This window comes from Giraffa tippelskirchi, chromosome 11, assembly GCF_054371585.1.
Source record: "Giraffa tippelskirchi isolate mGirTip1 chromosome 11, T2T-mGirTip1v1.2.pri, whole genome shotgun sequence".
Lineage (NCBI taxonomy): Eukaryota > Metazoa > Chordata > Mammalia > Artiodactyla > Giraffidae > Giraffa > Giraffa tippelskirchi.
Window position 1 is genome coordinate 58114681 of NC_137285.1, and position 23106 is coordinate 58137786.

At 37.0% G+C, this 23106-nt stretch overlaps 1 protein-coding gene and 2 long non-coding RNA genes across 3 annotated transcripts in view; 1 reads left to right on the forward strand and 2 right to left on the reverse strand.

Annotated features, from left to right (window-relative positions):
• The window catches only part of NR3C2 (nuclear receptor subfamily 3 group C member 2), a 418452-nt gene that overhangs the window by 363407 nt on the left and 31939 nt on the right, over nucleotides 1-23106 (reverse strand).
• LOC145527048 (uncharacterized) lies at nucleotides 439-5337 on the forward strand. Its single transcript, XR_014069431.1, has 4 exons — nucleotides 439-639; nucleotides 1747-2490; nucleotides 3036-4682; nucleotides 5090-5337. It is a non-coding gene; the product is annotated as an uncharacterized LOC145527048 (long non-coding RNA).
• LOC145527050 (uncharacterized) lies at nucleotides 3445-12215 on the reverse strand. Its single transcript, XR_014069433.1, has 2 exons — nucleotides 11057-12215; nucleotides 3445-7449 (listed from the first exon to the last, which is right to left on the reverse strand). It is a non-coding gene; the product is annotated as an uncharacterized LOC145527050 (long non-coding RNA).

Consider the following 23106-nt stretch of genomic DNA (forward strand, 5'->3'; position numbering starts at 1 on the left):
TCAACATTCAGAAAACTAAGATCATGGCATCCGGTCTCGTCACTTCATGGCAAATAGATGGAGAAGCAATGGAAACAGTGAGAGACTGTATTTTTGAGCTCCAAAATCACTGCAGATGCTGACTGCAGCCATGAAACTAAAAGATGCTTGCTCCTTGGAAGAAAAGCTATGACAAACCTAGACAGCATATTAAAAAGCAGAGACATCGCTTTGCCAACAAAGGTCTGTCTAGTCAAAGCTATGGTTTCTCCAGTAGTCATGTATGGATGTGAGAGTTGGACTATAAAGAAAGCTGAATGTGGAATAATTGATGCTTTTGAACTGTGGTTTGGAGAAGACTCTTGAAACTCCCTTGGACTACAAGGAGATCCAACCAGTCCATCCTAAAGGAAATCAGTCCTGAATATTCACTGGAAGGACTGATGCTGAAGCTGAAACTCTAATACTTTGGTCACCTGATGCAAAAAAACTGACTCATTTGAAAAGACGCTGATGCTGGGAAAGACTGAAGGTGGGAGGAGAAGGGGATGACAGAGGATGCGATGGTTGGATGGCATCACCAACTCGATGGACATGAGTTTGAGTAAACTCCGGGAGTTGGTGATGGACAGGGAGGCCTGGCGTGCTGCAGTCCATGGGGTCGCAAAGAGTCGGACACAACTGAGCAACTGAACTGAACTGAATTATTCTGAGCCAGGAATAACTGGAGATAGGAGAAAGAGGAGGAGCTAGTCAAGGTAAAGCTGGTAATAACAAAACTATCTATCTGATATGGAAAACATCATCAGTAATCTGTATTATAGCAGATGACATATGAACATGAACTATCTCGCCAGGGTATTATTTGCTATATTCAAATCAATAAGCTCTATTCACCAGCTGTCAGGTTTTCTGATAGACATAAATTTCACATGAATTATCTGGGAACAAAGCACCTCAGAGACTAATACAGTGGCTTGAGACTCAATGGACGTCTAAGACTTGTTAAACTTGCAGTTAGAAAGTATTTCAATATTTATGCTATTTACATGTACAGACACACAAAAATTCACTATGTAAGTCTGTTTTGAGGTCAGGGAGCTACATGTTCATTCCTATGTCCATGCTGCTGCTAAGTCGCTTCAGTCGTGAACGACTGTGTGACCCCATAGACGGCAGCCCACCAGGCTCCCCCGTCCCTGGGATTCTCCAGGCAAGAGTATTGGAGTGGGTTGCCATTGCCTTCTCTGGCCTATGTCCATAGTACCAGACAAACAACAGGTAGTCAATAAATATTTATTTTACAAAGAAATAAATGTCTTAAGACTGAGACATAAAAACAATGGGAAACAAAACAAGTTTTTGAGGCTTTCCTGGTATGGAAATAAGTGCAAATTTTACTGTTGAATTAAAAATGGTAGTTGCAAAAAATAAGTAACTGTTAAATGGACCGACAAATCTCTGAAAGGATATGATACCAAATAGGGGCTCTTTTGATTTTGAGGGTAGTTTTTTGGTAGTATGGAGCAATAAGGAAGTTTCTACTCTATATAATCCCACATTATTTTATATACATTTGTATGTATATATACACATATATAGAGGGCTTCCCTGGTGGCTGAGTGGTAAAATATCTGACTGTCAATGCAGGAGATGTAGGTTTGATCCCTGGGTTGGGAAGACCCCCTGGTGAAGGGAATGACTACTCATTCCAGTATTCTTGCCTGGGAAATCCCATGAACAGAGGAGCCTGGCTTCAGTCCACAGGATTGCAAAAGAGTCAGACATGACTTAGTGACTAAACAACACCATACCTATATATATGTCCATAATCGTATATACATATTTTAAAAATGTATTCTATAATAATGCACTTAAAATGGGTATTTAATCATTTGAGGAACCTAAATGAAAAGATGGGTATTACTCAGTTTAATCACAAAATTGAAATAAAAACAAAAAATAAGAGTATAATATGAAATCCTTACATTTCCTCTCTCATATTACCATAAAGCTTCAAATGTATGTTTCAATAAATTACTATTTTAGATCCAAATAAGATACTGGAAGCTGAAAAGGAAATAGAAAGAGGTCTCTCTATTTCACTAGCTCTTAATTTTTTATTCATTGTTACGGTCTGCTTTCCATTTATTGGGTAATAATATCATTATTACAGACTAAATCCCTCCTGGCTTTAAAAGGAAATCTTCCATTAGAAAGTAGTCAACTGTTGAAAGGAAGGTGATCAGGCCTAGAGGAAAATAGAAATTTAGGGAGACGTTCTATTTTCTCACGACTTGGAGGAAAATATCTACTTCTAGCAGATTTCAATGCCTGCCCTCTCTATATAATGTTACTCAATTTTATTTCAGAATATTCTTTACAAATTACTCTCATTCTTCAGGAAACACTTTTTTTTTTTTAACAGAGGCAGATATTGGTGGAAAAATGAGGCCATGCAAATAAGATAACCTTTTTACTAGACTTGATGAGGGGTGTGCATGCTCAGTCGTGTCTAACTCTTTGCAACACCATGGACTGCACCCTGCCAGGCTCCTCAGTCCATGGAATTTTCCAGGCAAGAATACTGGAGTGGGTTGCCATTTCCTTCTCCAAGGGATCTTCCTGACCCAGGTATGGAACCCACATCTCTTGAGTCTCCTACATTAGCAGGTGTATTCTTTACCACTATCCCTCCTGGGAATCCCCTCTAAATAATATAGAGTAGAAAATAAATACCAGTAGAAGCTCAAGATTCTAAAAGTTAGGAGCACATTTCATACTTCCTTTGAAAACTCGTTTATGCTTCAGATGAAGGTATATTTTCTGAAATCCTTTCAGAATCCAAAATTTTTTACATACTTTATATACTTTCTATTTCTCATATACCAGGGGAACTGTTTACCAAGAGGAGACCAGTGATAATTTGTTAAATTTATAAAGTTTCACATTCTGCAACAAACTTACATATTTATTTGTCTACTCTTTTCAGTAAGTAATATCCTCATTTCTTGGATGGACATCCAAGAGTGAAAGCAGTTATATACTTTGCTCAGGCTGTGTCAGAATTTAAACTCAATATATCTGATTTCTAAAATCTGTGTCTCTGATGCTTTTGACTTGGAATTATTTTGTAAAGTATAAATTCATGTCTGATTTGTCTTCATTTTATAGCTCAGGCTTAAAAACCACTTCCATAAAATAATGGAAGATGCAAGTTTATAAAAATTTATATAAATCAGTGAATCACAAATGAGTCACGATTCTTTATATTAGAACATTTTTCTTTAGCATACGATTTTAAATATTTTAAAAATTAAATTCTTCTGAATAAAATTTAAATATGACATATGGAACTTAAATTCACAAAAAGGAATCAGAACCCATTTATTAAATGGGGTACACTAATATTTAACAGTCAAAATTCTGTTATTGGCCAAAGATTATCTCAAGGCTCCCAGAGTCTTTGTTTTTTTGTTTGGTACAAGGGTGTGTATGTGTGTTGTGGGGTGGAGGGAAACGTACGTGCACAAAAAAGCAAACAGAAAAGATTTCAGATTTCTTGCCACAGCATAAATATGATGCTATCGTAATGCTCTTGTTAATTTCAAGGACTCATTTTCTAACACTTATGATCTAGCGTCTCATCTAGAAATTCAAATTCAAACTAATATACATGGATCTTGATGAATTTTTGGAAGGAAAATGATAAAATGATTTAAAAACATAATACGAAAGCATAAAAAAATAATAAAAAAGGAGGAAATATACTTAGGGGCATATTTTTGGTAATGGTGGAAGTCTGTGTAATGTTTTTCATTTACATTCACAATTTATTTGTAATATTTGCTTCTCAGAATGTTACCTGAAGGAAAAAATTATAATCAAATTTAGCTGCCTTAAAATAACAAGAAATAAAAGTGTGTATTTAGCAGAAACTTCTAAGCTTATAAAACTAAAATGCATGTGAGGAACTAAATGGTTGCAACTTTATATACTGGATCTTTTAGCAAATTATTTCAGTGTACAAAGTCAGTGGACTGTTAACTTCCGAATTTTATATTCTTGAAGATTAATTTCTAATAAGATAGTAATGTTTTAGAAGCTGTCTTCTGCTCATATAATATCCAAACCCAGACCAGACTTATTTTGCTTAAAGGAAATTCAGTACATGGAAATAACAAATCATATTTATGATAATCTGATATGCAATATGCCTCTGACAGAGAGATAAACAATTCTCACCAAAAGCCTATGGGAAGGGCATCATTTACAGCCATCACCTTTCTATCTCCAGCTCTCGAGAGAAAATACCTTGCAAATCTTTCACCAACTGCACACATGTGCAGCACACAAATCCATCTCATATTTTCCAACTGGGAGTAGCCAAGAGAGCAGGTTAAGATAGATCTGTCAACCCCCAGAATCATCAACTCTTCTTACAGACATTCATAACAGAGGCACAAAAACTTCACTCACTCCTCACTGGTGAGGGACTTACAGTTTTTATTGAAGTATCAAGACTTAAAATATTGTATTAGTTTCAGATGTACAACAGAGTGATTTGATGTTTTTACACATTACAAAATGTTGACCACAATAAGTCTGCTTATCATCTGTTACCATACAAAGTTAATCCAGTATTACTGACTTTACTCTCTATGCCATACATTATATCCTCGTAACTTATTCTACTGCTGGAAGTTTGTACCTCTTAACCCCCTTCACCATTTCTCCTATACTACCACCCCTTTTCTCCTCTGATAACCACTAGCTCGTTCTTTGTATCGACAATTCTGTTTCTGCTGTTGTTTGTTCATTTCTGTTGCCTTTTAGACTCCACCTATAAGTAAAATCGTTCATTATTTTTCTCTGACTTATTTCCCTTAATACTCTCTAGGTCTATCTATGTTGTCACAAATGGCAAGATTTCATTCTTTTTTATGGCCAAATAATATTCCATTGTAAATATATACCACACCATCTTCAAAGGGATTTCACTTTTGGAAGTTACCAAGTTTTAAGAAAATTCCCACTGCAACAAAATATTGACTAGTCCTTGAATCAGTCATAACTAGATTTTATGAGGAATCTGCCTACTTCCAGCAAGGTTTGTACGCTCTGTATTTATAAAAATTTGAGAGCCCTTTGCTATTACAAACCATTTTACACATGCAAGGTCTCTAATGGTAAGTTAGAGAAAGTTTTTAAAGGGAAGTTCCTGCTTCATACAAGGGGAGGCAGCAAGGCACCAGTGTGCACAGCACCCACACGGCATCTGCCTGCCAGGGGCTGAGTGCCCCATCCACTGCCAGCAGATCTTGCTACTATTCTCCACCTCCGAGGTTTTCAACTTTCAAACGCTAAACACAGTAAGAGAAGAATCAACAAGACAGACAGCACGGTCTCGCGTGGGTATGCATTCTACACAGGAAGACAGTTAAACAAATGGTACAAAATGACAAAGCAGTCCTTTCTAGTAGCACTAATAATCACAATACTGATAATGCATTAATGTATACTTGATAGAAAAGTATGAAGAACAGTAAGAACCCATAGAAGGGGAATTTAAGATCACAGAGTTTGGAATGCTTGTGCCGGGGGGAATGCAGGATGTTTTCTGACCAGGGATTGAACCCACGCCCTTTGCACTGGAAGCATAGAGTCCTAACTACTGTACCACCAGGGAAGTCCCCTGGAATGCCTTCTTGATGAAGAAATGGTATGCTGAGCCCTGAAGTCCTATGAGGTAAGGGGCAAGGCAGCTGTGGGGTTGAGAGGCATGGAGAGAAAACTGCCCACTGTTGGAAAACTTGGAAGAAATTCAGCCCAGAGACACTTGTGCTGTGAGAAAGAAAGTAAGACAGGAGAAAAGAGAGCTCGACTGGATCTTAAAGGCCATTACAGAAAGTCTGCACTTTTGATCTTAATGGCAATATGATGCCACCATAAAGGCTGAAAGAGAGATCCTGACCAACATGATCCTAAATATTAACATTCAGGACTTTTCAAATATTAAATTCTAAGAATATTAAAATAAGACAACTCAATAGCAGGCAAAAATTGTTAAGGAAAAACTTTTTCAATTTCTTGACCATCAGGATACATGATCTGGAGAACACAAAACAGATACATATCTCAGTGTTGAAATTGGAGAGTTGACAGTTTCAGAGAGACGTGAATTTAAGTTGCATGATTATTGGACTTACGTGTTTTGGTCTAAGAAAATGTGATACCAAGTAGTTAAAAATATGTGTCCTGATAATGGGAACTGTTTGCAGAGTTAACACTGACATAAGTGCCAAGCATTGTGCTAAGGACTGTGTGTATATTATTCATTTATTCTTCACAATCCCAATGAATTAAGTAGATTCTCACAACTGAAGAAATTGACACTTACAGAAATTAATGACTTTCCCAAGGTCACAGCACTAACAACCATCCAAAGTGCATGCGTGCTCAGTCGTGTCTGACTCTTTGTGACCTCATGGACTATACAGTCCACCAGGCTCCTCTGACAATGGGATTTCCCAGGCAAGAACACTGGAGTGGGTTGCCATTTCCTCCTCCAGGGATCTTCCCAACCCAGGGGTTAAATCCATGACTCCTGCACTGGCAGGTGGAATCTTTACCACTCAGCCACCAGGGAAGCCAAATAGCCATCCAGAACCAGAATGCAAATACAAGTCAGTGCAATTTCAATTCCCAACACCATATGGCAATCAAAGTCAAAGATGTCTGCTAGGAAGATGATATCTATAATCGAAGAGAAGTATAGCTCATCAGCAACAACAACAAAAATGCTGTAACATGCAGAGTTCACTCAATTATATTTTATTTAACCAAATAAAGTCTTCAAATCGAAGTATATGGCCATAAACTGTATAGAGAGGTCATAAAAAGCTCTCTTTTCATATAGTTTCCCATATTAAAATGATTTTATCATGCCTCCCAAACCATATAATTGGTTTTGACTGAATGGTTTACTTTTGTGAAATTGTATTGATCCATTCATTAAACAGCTTATTCTGCAAAGAAAACAGTGTTAAAGTCTGCATAAATTACCACTGATAGACAGGATCTCACCAGACTGGCAAGCACGCCAAATATCTTTTTTCATAGTTCTAGAATATGATTTGCAAGCATATGCACATAATGAATCTAAATGAATTGTAAATCACTCAAATCTAACAGAAGTCCCACTTCATTAGGAATACATCCTTCTAAAGACATTAGTTCACCATCGCATTTTTACATTAGTTAGCAGCTCTTTCAACTATTTTAGTATTAAAAAATGCCACATTTCTTTCAACAAAAGAGCAGTATCCTTTGCCCCACCACTGTTAATGACTAGAAGAATGTCCAATCTAGAATATTAACACTAATAGTAGACTGCATGTATGCTCAGTTGCTTCAGTCATGTCTGACTCTTTGCAACCCTATAGACTGTGTGTAGCCTGCCAGGCTCCTCTGTTCATGGGATTCTCCAGGCAAGAATACTGGAGTGGGTTGCCATGCCTTCCTCCAGGGGATATTCCCGACCCAGGGATTGAACCCGCGTCTCCTGCATTGCAGGCAGATTCTTTACCCACTGAGATACCTGGCTAGCAAATTTGAAATAAAGAGAATTCCAACCACTTGGTGACAGGCCCTCAGCAATGCCTTCCTGAAAATTAAAAGGCAACAATTTTGAGATAAGAAAAATACTTAGAAGAATCCTCCCTCCCACCTCCCTCCTTTTGCTATTGTGCTGAGTAGCAGGCAAGCCAACATGTGGCCAAATTAATATCCTTAGCTAAAAAATAAGAAGGTTCCTTTATCATCAGTCACACATGAACTGGCAGGGACCCAATACCTGAAGGAAAAAAATATTGTATATTTTAACCTGAATATGGAAAGGGGAGGGTGGCAGGGTGTAACATGTAATCACAGGTGGGCCAAACCGGGCCTCAATGAATTAAATAATCAAATTAATATTTTATTAATCACTGCTGGTTATCAGGTGGTTATAAATCCTCTTATTTCATTTAACTATATATATAGAGGGGTAGGTTCTGAAAACTCAGAGCACTTGCAGGATTTTCAGCAGAGCTTTATCTTGCTTCTCTCATATTTTAAACTCCTGGAAGATGGATATCATACTATATCTCTTTATACTCCATAGCATCAAACTCAATAATTAATACTCAACTGAAATCACCAAATCATCCATTAAAAGTTTACCATTCAAAGGATATTTTTCTAAATGCTAGATAGTTTGTCTTTGCTTACAAAAGGGCAGCTGTTACTATTTACAATAGCTAAGACACGGAAGCAATCTAAATGTCCACTGGCAGATGAACGGATAAAGAAGATGTGCCACATATATTCAATGGAATACTGTTGCTGCTGCTGCTAAGCTGCTTCAGTCATGTCCAACTCTGTGCAACCCCATAGACGGCAGCCCACCAGGCTTCTCTGTCCCTGGGATTCTCCAGGCAAGAATACTGGAGTGGGTTGCCATTGCCTTCTCTGCAATGGAATACTACTCAGCCATAAAAAAGAATGAAATAATGCCATTTGCAGCAACATGGATAGACCTAAAGATTATCATATTAAGTGAAGTAAGTCAAGAGATAAATACCACATGCTATCACTTATATATATATGTGTAATCTAAAATATGACACAAATGAACTTATTTACAATACGGAAATAGACTCAGAGACACAGAAAACAAATTTATGTTTACAAAAGAAGAAAGGGGGAGGGATACATTAGGAGCATGGCATAGGAGAAACAGACTACTACATATAAAATAGATAAGCACAAGGTCCTACTGTATAGCACAGGGACCTATACTCTATATTGCATAATAAACCATAAGGAGAAAAAAAAAAAAATATATATATATATATATAAAAGCAAATCACTTTGCTGGACTCCAGAAATTAACACTGTAAATCAACTATACTTCAATTGAAAAAAAATTTAAATAAATAAAAGGGAAGCTGTTGTAACTTTCTGATTATAAAAACAATAGACTGGAGCTTCCCTGGTGGCTCAGTGGTAAAGAATCCACCTGACAGTGCAGAAGACAAGGGTTCGATCCCTGGTCCAGGAAGATCCCACATGCTGTGAAGTAGCTGGGCGTGTGTGTCATAGTGACTGAGCCTGTGCTCTAGAGCTCAGGAGCTGCAACTACTGAGCCCATGTGCTGCAGTTACTGAGACCCATGCACTCTGGAGCCTGTGCTCTGCAGCAGGAAAGGCCACTGCAGTGAAAGACTCGTGCACTGTAGCGGGAGGGTGGCCCCCACTTGCTGCAACCAGAGAAAAGCCCACATGACAGCAAAAACCCAGCAGAGCCAAAAATAAAATAAATTTAAAAAGGTATCACTATAAAAATAAATAAACAAATAAAATGTACAGGAGTACATTCCTGTCCTATAAAAAGAGAAATAATACATTAATTGTAGATAATAGAGAATATAAAAAGTTAGGAAAAATGAAATCATTCATAATATATCACCACCCAGAGAAATAATTAGTGTATTTCATCTATGAATAAAACTAAGAATGTATATTTTACCTATATGGATATATGAAAAGGTCATGCTATATAGATTATTTTAAACTCTGCTTTTTCATTATTTTCTGTGTTCTTGAAAGTTATTGGAAAATACTTAAAATATTTATAGCTATAAAGTCCCAAATAATAGGAATGTACCAAACTTTGTTGACAAAGTCCCCTATTAGTTGTTTTCTTGGTCATGCTAATACTGCAATAAATCACTATAAGTATTTTCCACATTTCTCATTCTTCCCTAAGGATAGTTTCCTAGAAGTGGGGATAATGAGTCAAAGGGTAAACAAACAAGGCTATTAACATATTGCCAAACAGCTTTCCAGAAAAGACATCCCAATTTGTAATCTCATTGGAAGCATATGTGTATCACTCATTTCAAAAAATACAATTTATTTAAAATTTTTAGCAATATGGAAAGCAAGCAATAGACGCTTAGTGTTTCAATTTATATTTCCCTAGTGGTAAGATAAAACAACTTTTCATGTGTTTATTAGCCATTTATATTTTCTCTTTCTGACAAAAATTGTCAGTGTTTTTCCTTAGTATAAACCATGAACTGTTTAGAACTGTCATCTAGTCACAGCCTAATTCCAGTAATCCATATGTTGCCATCTTCAGGGGTCACCGTGCACTGGCAAGTATTTATCTGCTAGCCTTAGTCCTTGTTTTCATTGCCACAATGTTATTTTTGTCAAAAGTGCTAAACTGAGACTCCAGCATTTAGACCAAATACTTCTCCAGTTATAGTAAGTACATTTTAACAGCTATTTTTATCTTCCAAAGAATTACCTAAAAATTGCTCCTGATTATTAAGTCAATAAGTCAGTTTCTAGCTTGGTTATTTGTAAATTAAGATGACAAAATATTGAAACTGAAAATATATATTAGTAAAATTGAAATTTTGTATGGAAACTTTATATAAAGATGTGATTATCTAGGTGGTTCTTTCAACTATCATAGCTTAAATAAATTCACAGTAAAATGTTCTAAGGCAAGTAACTTACTTAATCCTAAATTCTGTTTTTTAAAAACAGAAATAGACTGACAAAAAAGCACTGTATTAGTTTCAGGTGTAAAATACATTTGTACACATTGCAAAATGATCACCAGAATAAATCTAGTTAACACCCATTACCTTACATAATTAAAAAATTCTTGTTCCTATGATGAGAACTTTTAAGATCTTCTCTCTTAGCAACTTTCAAATATAACTATAGTGTTATCAACTATAGACACCATGCTATACATTACATCCTCAGAACTCAGTTATTTTATGACAGGAAGTTTGTACTGTTTGACCTCTTTCACCCATTTCACCTACTCCCATCCTTCTATAGTCTGTTTTTACCAGTGATTTTCCTGGTGGCTCAGAGGGTAAAGCATCTGGCTGCAATGCGGGAGACCTGGGTTCGATCCCTTGGTCGGGGAGATCCCCTGGAGGAGGAAATGGCAACCCACTCCAGTATTCTTGCCTGGAGAATTCCATGGATGGAGGAGCCTGGTGGGCTACAGTCCATGGGATCACAAAGAGTCAGACACGACTGAGCGACTTCACTTTCACTTTCTTTCTTTCCTTTGGAATTTAAGGAAAACATACTTTCTCTTTGCTAAAAATTCTCCTTTATATAATAGCGGGTTTAAGAGTGATACTATAATCAATGACAAAAGGATATTATGATTCTAAATGACAATGCAAATAAAAGCCTTTAAATCCTATCTTTTAAAAAACTTGAAGATAAATTCCATAAGCTAGCATTTCACGTGTTTTTTTTAAATAAAACTATCAAGTAAAAGTCACATCAAAATGTAGGTATTTTTGCCAACAGGAACATACATACCAATAATTACTTTAAATGTAAATGAAATAAACACTCCAACCAAAAGACACAGACTGGCTGACAGATCCAAAAATAAGACCCATATATATGCTGTTTAAAAGAGACCCACTTCAGACCTAGAGACACATCCAGACTGAAAGTGAGAGTGTGAGATAAGATACTCCATGTAAACTGAGACTCAAAGAAAGTCAGAGCAGCAATTCTCATAACAGACAAAATAGACCTTAAAATAAAGAATATTACAAAATATGAGAAAGGACAGTACATAATGATCAAGGGCTCAATCCAGGAAGAAGACATAACAACTGTAAATATTTATGCACCCAACATAGGAGCACCTCAATACATAAGGCAAACACTAACAGACAGAAAAGGGGAAATTGACAGTAACACAGTAATAGTAGGGGATTTTAACACCCCACTTACATCAATGGACAGATAATCAAAAAAAAAAATTAACAAAGAAACACAAACCTTAAATGACACATTAGACCAGAGGAACCTAATTGATATTGTCAGGACATTCCACACAAATGCAGAAGAATACATTCTCAGGTGCACGCAGAATATTCTCCAGGATAGATCACATCTTGGCTCACAAATCAAGCCTTGGTAAATTTTAAAAAATTGAAATTGTATCAAGCATCTATTCTGACCCTAATCCGATGAGATTAGATATCAGTTACAGGGGAAAAAAAAACTGTTAAAAAAAAATCCACAAACACAAGAAGATTAAACAACATGTTTATAAATAACCAAAAGGTTACTGAAGAAATGAAAGGGGAAATAGAAAAACACAAACAAGTGACAATGAAAACACAACTCAAAACCTATGGGATGCAGCAGAAGCAGTTCTAAGAGGGATATCTATAGCAATAAAATCCTATCTCAAGAAACAAGAAAAACATTGGGTAGACAACCTAACCTTACACCGAAAGCAACTGGAAAAAGAACAAAAAAGTCCCAAAGTTAGTAGAAGAAAAGAAATCAGAAAGATCAGATCAGAAATAAATGAAAACAAAATAAAGGAAGAAATAGCAAAGATCAATAAAACCAAAAGCTGTGTCTTTGAGAAGATAAACTAAATTGACAAACCATTTGTCAGACTCATCAAGACAAAAACGGAGAAGACTCAAATCAACAAAATTAGAAATGAAAAGAGAGAGGTTACAACACACAACAGGGAAATACAAAGGATCACAAGAGACTATTACAAGCAACTACATGCCAATAAAATGGAAAACCTGGAACAAATGGACAGATACTTAGAAAAGTTCAACCTTCCAAGACTGAACCAGAAAGAAACAGAAATTATAGACAAGTCAATCACAAGCACTGAAATCAACACGAGGATCAAAAATCTCCCAAAAAACAAAAGCCAGGGCCAAATGGCTTCACAGGTGAGTGGCATCAAATGTTTAGAGAAGAGCTAATACCTACCCTCCTCAAACTCTTCCAAAAAATTTCAGAGGAATACTTTCAAACTCATTCCACGAGACCACCATCACCAAAATCAGACAAAGAAATCACAGAAAAAGAAAATTACAGACCAATACACTGATGAACACAGATGCAAAAATCCTCAACAAAATTCTAGCAAGCAGAATTCAACAACACATTAAAAGGATCATATACCATGATCAAGTTGGGTTTATGCAAGGATTCTTTAATATATGCAAATCAAACAATGTGATACACCACATTAACCAAATGAAAGCTAAAAATCATATGATAATCTCAACAGATGCAGAAAAAGCTTTCAACAAAATTCAACACCTATTTATAATAAAAAAAAAAAACCTCTTCAAAAATGTGCAGAGAAGGAACCTATCTCAACATAATAAAGGCCATATATGACAAAACTATAGCAAACATTCTCAATGGTGAAACACTGAAAGCATTTCCTTTAAGATCAGGAACAAGAAAGGGTGTCCACTCTCAGCACTATGCTTCACCATGGTTTTGAATGTCTTAGCCACGGAAATCAATGAAGATAAAGAAATAAAAGAAATTCAGATCGGAAAAGAAGTAAAATTTTCACTGTGTGCAGATGACATGATAGTATACATAGAAAACCCTAAAAATGTCACCAGAAAATTATTAAAGCTAATCAGCAATGAATGAAGTTACAGGGTATAAAATTAACACACAGAAATCCCTTGCATTCCTGTACACTAACAATGAAAATTCAGAAACAGAAATTAGGAAAATAATCCCATTCACCCTTGCAACACAAAGAATAAAATACTGGAATAAATCTACCTTAAGAGGCAAAAGACATGTATGCAGAAAACTGTAAGTCAATGATGAAAGAAATCAATGACACAAACAGATGGAGAGATGTACCATGTTCTTGTATTTGAAAGAAATCAATATTGTGAAAATTAACTATACTATCCAAAGCAATTCCTATCAAACTACCAATGGTATTTTTCACAGAACTAGAACAAAAAATTTCACAATTCGTATGGAAACACAGAAGACCCTGAATAGCAAAAGCAATCCTGAGAAAGAAAAACAGAGCTGGAGGAATTAACCTTCCTGACTTCAAAGTATACTACAGAACTACAATCATCAAGACACAAAAACAGAAATATAGACCAATGGTACAAGACTGAAAGCCCAGAGATAAACCAACACACCTATGGGCACTTCATCTTTGACAAAAGGAGGCAGGAATATACAATGGAAAAAAAGACAGTCTCTTCAATAAGTGATGCTGGGAAAACTAGACAGCTACATGTAAAAGAGTGAAATGAGAAAACTTCTTAACACCATAAAGATAAACTCAAAATGGATTAAGGACCTAAATATAAGACCAGAAATTATAAAACTCTTAGAGGAAAGCATAGACGGAACACTCTTTGACATAAATCACAGCAAGATCCTCTATGACCCATCTCCCAGAGAAATGGAAATAAAAACAAAAGTAAACAAATGAGACCTAATTAAACTTAAAAGCTTTTGCACAGCAAAGGAAACCACAAACAAGAGGAAAACAACTGAAAACGAAGCAACTGACTAAAGATTACTCTCTAAAATATAGAAGGCCATACAGTTCAATATCAGAAAAACAAATAGCCTGATCAAATAGGCAGAAGACCTAAACAGACATTTCTCCAAAGAAGACGTACAGCTGGCCAATAAACATATGAAAAGATGCTCAATATTGCTCATTACTAGAGAAATGCAAATCAAAACTACAATGAGGTATCACCTCGCACCAATAAAATGGCCATCATCAAAAAACAAAACAAAACTACAAACAGTAAATGCTGGAGAGGATGTGGAGAAAAGGGACTCCTACTGCAGTGATGGTGGGAATTTAAATTGTTATAGCCACTATGGAGAACAGTAGAGAGATTCCTTAATAAAGTAGGAATAAAACTACCACATGACCCAGCAATCTCACTACTGGGCATATTCCCTGAGAAAACCCGGGCATATTCATTTTTAATTGAAAAAACCACACATAACCCCAATGTTCATTGCAGCAGTATGCACAATAGCCAGGACATGGAATTAACCTAGATGTCCCTCAGCAGATGAATAGATACAGAAATTGTGGTACATATATATAATGGGATATTAATCAGCCAGAAAAAAGAATGAATTTGAGTCCGTTCTAGTGAGGTGGATAAACCTAGAGCCTATTACACTGAGTGAAGTTAAGTCAGAGAAAGAAAAACAAATATATATTAACGCATATATCTGGAATCTAGAAAATGGTACTCATGAACCTATTTGCAGGGAAGGAATGGAGACCTAGAGATAAGACTTCTGGACAAAGTGGGGGAAGGAGAGAGTGGGACGAACACAGAATATAGCATCAACATGCATAACTACCATGTGTAAAACAGATAACTGGTGAGAAGCTGCTATAAACACAGGGAGCCAAGCATGGTGCTCTGTGATGATCTGAAGCAGGAGGGGAGGGAGGCTCAAGTGGGAAGGGATATATGTATACCTACGGCTGATTCACACTGTTATACGGCGGAAACCAACACAACACTGGAAAGCAATTTTCCTCTAATTAGAAAATAAATTTTTTAAAGAATAATAAAAAAGAGAAAAATACCAAAAAAGGAAGTTTTAGTACATATATATGGTGGAATATCATTCAGTCACAAAAAGAAACAAATTCGAGTCAGTTCTAGTGAAGATGATGAACCTAGAGGCTGTCACAGAGTGAAGTCTAGAGAAAAACAAGTATTGCATATTAGTACATATAGATGGAATCTAGAAAAATGGTACTGATAAACCTATTTGTAGGGAAGAAGTAGAGATGCAGACATAGAGAACAGACTTGGAGACACAATGAGGGAAGGAGAGGGTGGGATGAATTGAGAGGGTAGCATTGAAACATATATATTACGATATGTAAAACAGAGAGCCAGTGGGAATTCGCTATATGATGCAGGGAGCTCAACTTGGTGCTCTGTGACAACCTAGAGGGGTGGGGTGGGATGGGAGCTTGGAGGGAGTTTTGAGAGGGAGGGGACTTATGTATACCTATGGCTGATACATGTTGATGTATGGCAGAAACCAACACAAAACTGTAAAGCAACTATCCTCCAATAAACAGTAAAAAATTAGATACTTTTAAAGGGCTACTGTATTGTTAACATAAAGGAAAAGAAAACTCTTTAAAGAACAACTTATGTTTAAGACAACTGTTTAAAGAACAACTTGTTTATTCATTTCTCAATCTATGGGTTGTCCAGTTCAAAAATCTTGTCAGAGGTCTTAGAAAATATAATAATCTTGTATGTGTAAATTTCCTGTTATTATTAAATATAAGCAATAACAGAATTGCTTCTGGAACTAAGCTCATCTAAACCACCCAGCTGTTTCTCACCCATGGTTTTCCAAATCAGGTGACCTGTGCTTCCAATAAACCAAAGTCTTTAAATGATCTACTAATAAAATCTACAATAAAAGTCCATTGTGAAATTGAGCCCAGGGACACAGGATGCACCAAAAAGCCAGACCATCCTCTGCAAGATAAATCAGATTCTCTCACATCCTGGAGTTCACAACATCCCCCACTTTAGTGGAACAATAACTGGAGTTTACAAGCTTCCAATTTTGAGAAACTTAAATTCAGAGAACTCTTAAAATCACATGGGAGTTTAATTGCAGAAGTTTAAACACAAGTTTAAGATAACAGAAATAAAATTAAAATACAAACGAGTGTCTTGTGACCTTACCTACCTGGTTGGAGACCTTTCGCTCTCTAAGAAATGATTTTTCTTGCCTATCTAGAAGTAAACGTGACCATCCAGACTCTAGGGGAAAACTGAGTCCAAGCATTGAGTACTTACAGGCTGGTCATCCAAGTTTTATTCTCACCTATAATAATGGAGGTTACGCTTCTATCACTTCTGTGCCCACAGAGCACAGTAGTGTCACATGCCATTCGGCCAGAAGCAGTGACAAGGTGTGCTCTGCAGCTCACCGCCAGAGTTCCCAGAGATACAGAACACATACAGCCAGCAAAGCCACAAGCCAGCGCTGCAAGGACGCCTCGGATACTCTTCAGGGTTCCAGCGCTCAAGTCAACGACACCTTGACACAATTTGGGGGCCTGAAGTACAGTTTCTTTTCACGTCCCAACTACATACTCTTAGTTTTGGCAACAGCTCATTTCTCTCCTTTCGGCTGGTCACAGCAGATGTCTCTTTTCCACAGCCCAAACAAGGAATCAAAGAAATTCTTTAGTTCTAGGTCCCAGAGCTTAGCATGCATGCATGCATTGGAGAAGCAGGCAACCCACTCCAGTGTTCTGGCCCGGAGAATCCCAGGGACGGGGGAGCCTGGGGGGCTGCCGACTATGGGGTCGCACAGAGTCAGACACGACAGAAGTGACTTAGCAGCAGCAGGTCCCAGAGAGTTTTGTTTAGGGGCATGGTTATCAGTAGCTTCTCATCACGTTTTGTGGTGGTGGTTAATGGGGGGGGGGGGGATCCAAATACAGAAAAGTAGAAGCAAGAATATAAACATGTAACAAAATGCTTATAGACCTACCACCTTTATTTTTAAGATATTAACATTAATGAAACCCATCTCAGATCTTTTCCAAATATAAAATGAAAGCATTACAGACAAGGGTGATGTCTCTATGCGTCCCTCTTTCTCTAAGAGCAAGCACCAATGAAAGGCTAGTTTTTGTCCCAGATGTTTATACTTCACTATGAAACACACACATATGAATAATAAATGGCGGATCCTATATGCTTTAAAATTTTTATACAAAAGGCATCATCTGTACTGCTCTACGTCCTACTTTTGTTTTTTCCTTTAAAAAAAAAAACCAAAAAACTCGACACAATGCCATTGAGACCCATCCTCCAACCGTTTGGACAGTGTAGTCCTCCTATGTTGTCTTGAGGCACCATCACGTCATGAGACACTTACGGAGGTTACCATCTGCATCCAGATCCAAAATAAGCTCTAAGATTAACGATTAAACAAGCAGAGTCTTTGGTGTTGCAGGAATACATCATCTCTTTTCCCTCACCTTGCCTCCTTTGCAAGCACACAGCAAGAATCCCAAGGCTCTTGCTGACTCTGCCAACTTCCCAAGCAGGAGTTTGGAAAGCCACTCACGCCAAGGCAGAAAGTCATACAATTCTAAAACCTCCGCTCATTTTAATGAGGAAGACAGCATAAACAAGAAAGGGTTTTTTTTAGAGTCTGTCAGAGCGATGTTGTCAGCCCAATTCCACATTTACTGTGTGATCCAGGTCTCACAGTCTATGCAGCCTGGTAAAAGTATCTCCCAACAGCGACGCAGCACAGCTGTCTCTAGGTGTCGCCACAGAGACCCTGCACAAGGCAGCTGGGCGGGTCCCCGGGCAACACTGCAGGCAGGGGTGTCTGAAGGCAGTGTGGGCAGGAGGGTGCAGTGATGCCAATCTTACTGCCAAGGAAGCCATGAATCCCTCACGTGGAACCATTTGATTTCTTGAGACTGACTTCTTCCCAAAAGTGTAGTTCAACTGAGTTCAATTTCAGAAGGCTGCATTTGTGTTAGAATATATAAGTGAAATTTAAAAAAAAAACGATCAAGCTGGAATTCTAACTTGCTTCTTGGCTAAGTAGTCACAGTTTGGGGATTCAGATTTAGCCCTTCGATGATAAAATGCAGGCAGTGTCTATCGGTAATTTAAATTGAAGAGAGACGCAGAAACAAGAGAAGTAGAGAAAGATGGTCTAAAAAGACATGTTCCTTCCTTTCTTAGGAAGGAAAAACAGGTTCGTCTGAGAGTCTTATGACAGCAACACCAACTGTAGCCTTGAAAACTCAATTGCCAGTGCTTTTCAGTCTTATGAACATTCTTTTACTTACGGTTTCTAAAAACGAGTAATTTTTAAAATTTGAGTCTGTGACAGAGCTCCCCTCTCTGACCCAGGCCACCTCACTGTGAATGTAAGTTGTCTGAATTAGGGGTCATGCCCAAAGAGCTCCTGGCCACCTCTACCCTCCATCAGGTGACAGGGTATATTGAGAGAAGAGAGCCCATATTTACAACATTTGTGCTTTTCCAGTCTGTGTTGCCTTTATGTTCATTTCCCAAGTAATTTAAGATAATGATCCAAATCTATACTGAACTGGGATCATCAAAAGTAGAAGTTTCCTCTATTTCAGCTTCCCACACCCATGTATTATTTTCACAAATATTTGAACCTTCAAACCAAATCAGAAATAAACACAGTCCTGACTTCTATGTTTTACCTTGTATTTATTGAAAAAAATTCTAAATAGCCATGTAGCTGTTGCTCTTGGTAAGTCAGTGAGTAAGTGTTTTATGTTGTTAGCTCCTTAAATATAGTAGGAAATTATCCTTCTTGCTGTGAAAATTATTTTAGAGGATAGTGATGGCCATGGAATATTTCCTAGAATAACCACATTTCTGAAAAATAAATTCTTCTGTCTATTACTACATGACAAGTTTTGAGACTTAAAACAGAAATATTGCACAAAGCACATATTAGAAAATATTTTTATGAATGTAGGTTAGGGAAGGATTTCTTGGCTAAGGCAGATAAAGCAAAACCTTGAGGAAAAAATGAAATTTTGCATCAAAATGTAAAGCATTTGCATGAAAAAAGAATGCCATAAGATGATTAAAGCACAGGTCATCGACTGCAAGTTCATATTTTCAACTTACAAAACCAAAGGGTTAATGTACAGAAGAATCACTTTTATAATCAAAATACAGAAGACTAGCCAAAAGAAATCTGGGTAAACAGGAAACAAATAGCAATCTACAGAAGAGGAAACTCAGTCTGATATACCTAGGAAAATATGCTAACCTCACTAGTTATGGAGAGATTCACAAACTACAAATGAGATGCTATTTCCTACTCACAATACAAAGTGTCAACAAGGAAGTGAGGAGACCAGGACTGTACACACACTGTTGACAATGTCAGTCAGTATAAATACACTGCCCCACATCATGAAAGACTTGGAAAATTCAAGATACACACATTCTCCGTTACCCAGAAATTCTACTTCCAGTTGTCTATCCTACAGAAATCTCTGCTCATATAAGGAGACATGTCTTTGTAAGGAGACATTTACAAAACTGGTCTTTGCAGCAGAAACAACCTCAATGCCCAGTACAGGCAGATAAGCCACAGAATACATAAAATAATGAAAGTGGAAAGAACTAAATCAAATGCATCATCACACATGGAGCTCACAAATTGTTAAGATACTGTGCAAGGGCGAGATTCCATTTCTGTAAAATTGTTAAATGTATGCATATGTATATGTGTGGAGGATAAAAATATGGGTAGACAATACGTATGACGTTCTTGACTTCAACTGTCTCTGCAAAAGCTAGAGTGAGGGGGAGGGATTCAAATAGGACTTGAACTTCAACTGTGACACTTTGCATTTAATAATTTAAAGACAGATCTGAAACAATGACAAATGAACATGTATTAACTCGGTGGTAAAATATCGATATTATTATTGTCGGTAAAATATCGATATTATTATTGTCCTTGGTGATTTAATTTTTAAAATAAAGAAAGGGACAAATAAGGCATCAAGAGTAAGTTCCTAATCCCAATCTAGATGATCTAGCTTTTGGTTCAACTAATTCGCTTCCTGGGAGGTAACTGTAATCTACTTTGACTATTGCCCACTTTAAGTAATTCGGTTCTGAACTTTATGCCACTTTGGAAAAATACGCCCCCAAATTATCAGTAGGTCAAACAAATACATTAAGGTCTTTAGGAAGATAATTTTTCATACATACTGATGTTAAACATGAAAGATTCTGAAAATAAATTTATGTATAAATTACTTTTCCTGTAATTTATCTCATTAAAAATTTAGTTTTTGTTACAAAGAAACACTAGTTAACAGTAACAGCTTAATAACTACAAATATAAATCTAGACAAGTCACTGCTTCCATGGTCATCAGAGCCTCCACGAATATAACATCTAGTCAGCAGAACAACTCCAAACCATGACATTATTAATATCAGGGGTTTTTAAAACAATAAGAATTTCATACTTATACATAAAAGTCAATCTTTAAAATGCTTATCAACTGATTAGCCTACCCTTCCCAAATCTATGAGGCTTACAAAGTTCCATAGATCACCTAATCCCAATTAATAAATATAACTTTTCCTGTTCATTCATATTTAACTTTTCTTTATATCGTTAAGCTGAAGGATCATTATGTGAGAATAGCACAACTTTACAAAAATGGAAAGACAAGAAAAATCAAAAGACCATCCAGCTTATCTAAGTCCCTGAAAGAACCATTCTTACACAGTCAAAGGAAATGAAGGGGGTTGCATGCATTTCAGGCCTGATCAAACTGGGACCCTAAGGTGGAACAACAGGGAAGATCATTAAGGTAGAGGAGAAATAAATGTGAGAATAATGGATTTCTTTATGCAACATTTTTATTCTGCCCTAATAGCTCCTAAGTTCCTTTATTAGCTTAGGAAATAAACTGTGTTATGGAAAACTTACTTTATTCATCACGCTTGCTTATTCAGATAATTATAAATGTAACAATTTAATTTACTCTCAAGTAGTTTTAATGGATGTTACAACACATGGTCCTACAACCTTAGAGAATCTGGAAGCAGGTAAAACCGGCAAGAAACAGCAACACTCTGAAGGGTGTGTGCAGGGCCTGTCCATCTCTCTCCCTCCAATCTTCCTCCCACACCCACTGGGTCTTCTAAGGCTGGTCTGGAGAGCAAGGCAAACATATCCATCAAGCACAGAGCATGAAGAAACACATGCCCATCAGTCGGGACTGTCTGCTTCTCTGTGAAAATGGCAGTGCCATCTGGAGGCAGAGATGATCTTGTTCTTCTGTGTGAGAGATTCATTATACGCTCAAGATCATCCTGGTGCTCTCCTAGCAAGTTTTTGCTGTGGAAATAATACATTCTTATCACAGAAAATTGGGTAAATACCGATTAGCGAAACAGAAATTCTATTATTCAGTGATAAACACTTCTGATTTTGAGATTTTTCCTTCCACTGAGGATGAAATATACACATTTATGTCCACTGGGAATGAAAATGTGCACATACATAAATGTGCACAAATTCTGTAAATACAGTTACATATATATTACATGAAAAACATTAGATGTTAATGATTTTCCAAGTTATTAAATTTGCTCCATAGAAATGACTGTATATATTACATGATAATAATAGTAATAAATTTACTATGATTCTGCTAATCCCCAATTAACTGGGAGGGAGGAAGCTATTAAAACTTGTATAAATTATGCTAAAATGAGCACCATTATACATTAATCTTTGTCCATACGTATAATTTCCTGATGATACAGTCCTAGAAATTGGGCTTTCTTAGGTATATAAAAGCAATGATGATAATAACACTAAAGCAAACATACTTAAATAGGGCTTGTTCAGTTGCTGAGTCATGTCCAACTCTCTGTGACCCCGTACAGCATGGCAGGATTCTCTAACCTTCACTATCTCCCAGAGTTTGCTCAAATTCATGTCCACTGAGTCAGTGATCCTATATAACCATTCTCTGCCATTCCCGTCTCCTTTGGCCTTCGATCTTTCCCAGCCTCAGGGTGTCTTCCAATGAGTCAGCTCTTCGCATCAAGTGGCCAAAGTATTGGAGCTTTAGCATCAGTCCTTCCAATGAATATTTGGAGTTGATTTCCTTTAGGATTGACTGGTTTGATCTCCTTTCAGTCCAAGGGACTCTTAAGAGTCTTTTCTAGCACCACAGTTTGAAAACATAAAAATAGGGCTTACTATAGGCCAAGTATTTTTCTAAGCACTTTACATACAAAAACTCAATGATCCCTTATAACAATTCCATTTAATAAATTCTATAATTATCTCCATTTTACAGGTGGGAAAACCAAGTTTAAGTAACTTGATCGAGGATAAGAAACCAAGACCACAGAGCTAGTAAGTGGTAAAGCTGAGATTCATACAAGGCCTTTTGGCTGAAGAGTTGATGCTGTGGAATTGTATCAAACTGCTTCCAAAGGTGCATGCATGAGTGTGTGTGTGCGTAATCGCTTCAGTCGTGTCTGACTCTTTGCAACCCTATGGACTGTAGCCCACCAGGTACCTGCTGCCAAATTACTTGTCTCTTTATACTAACTCCCTGTTGACATCCTTCAGAGAGGTATCAATTTACCCTACCATCATTTGTTCTCCTCTCTGAAAATCTGACA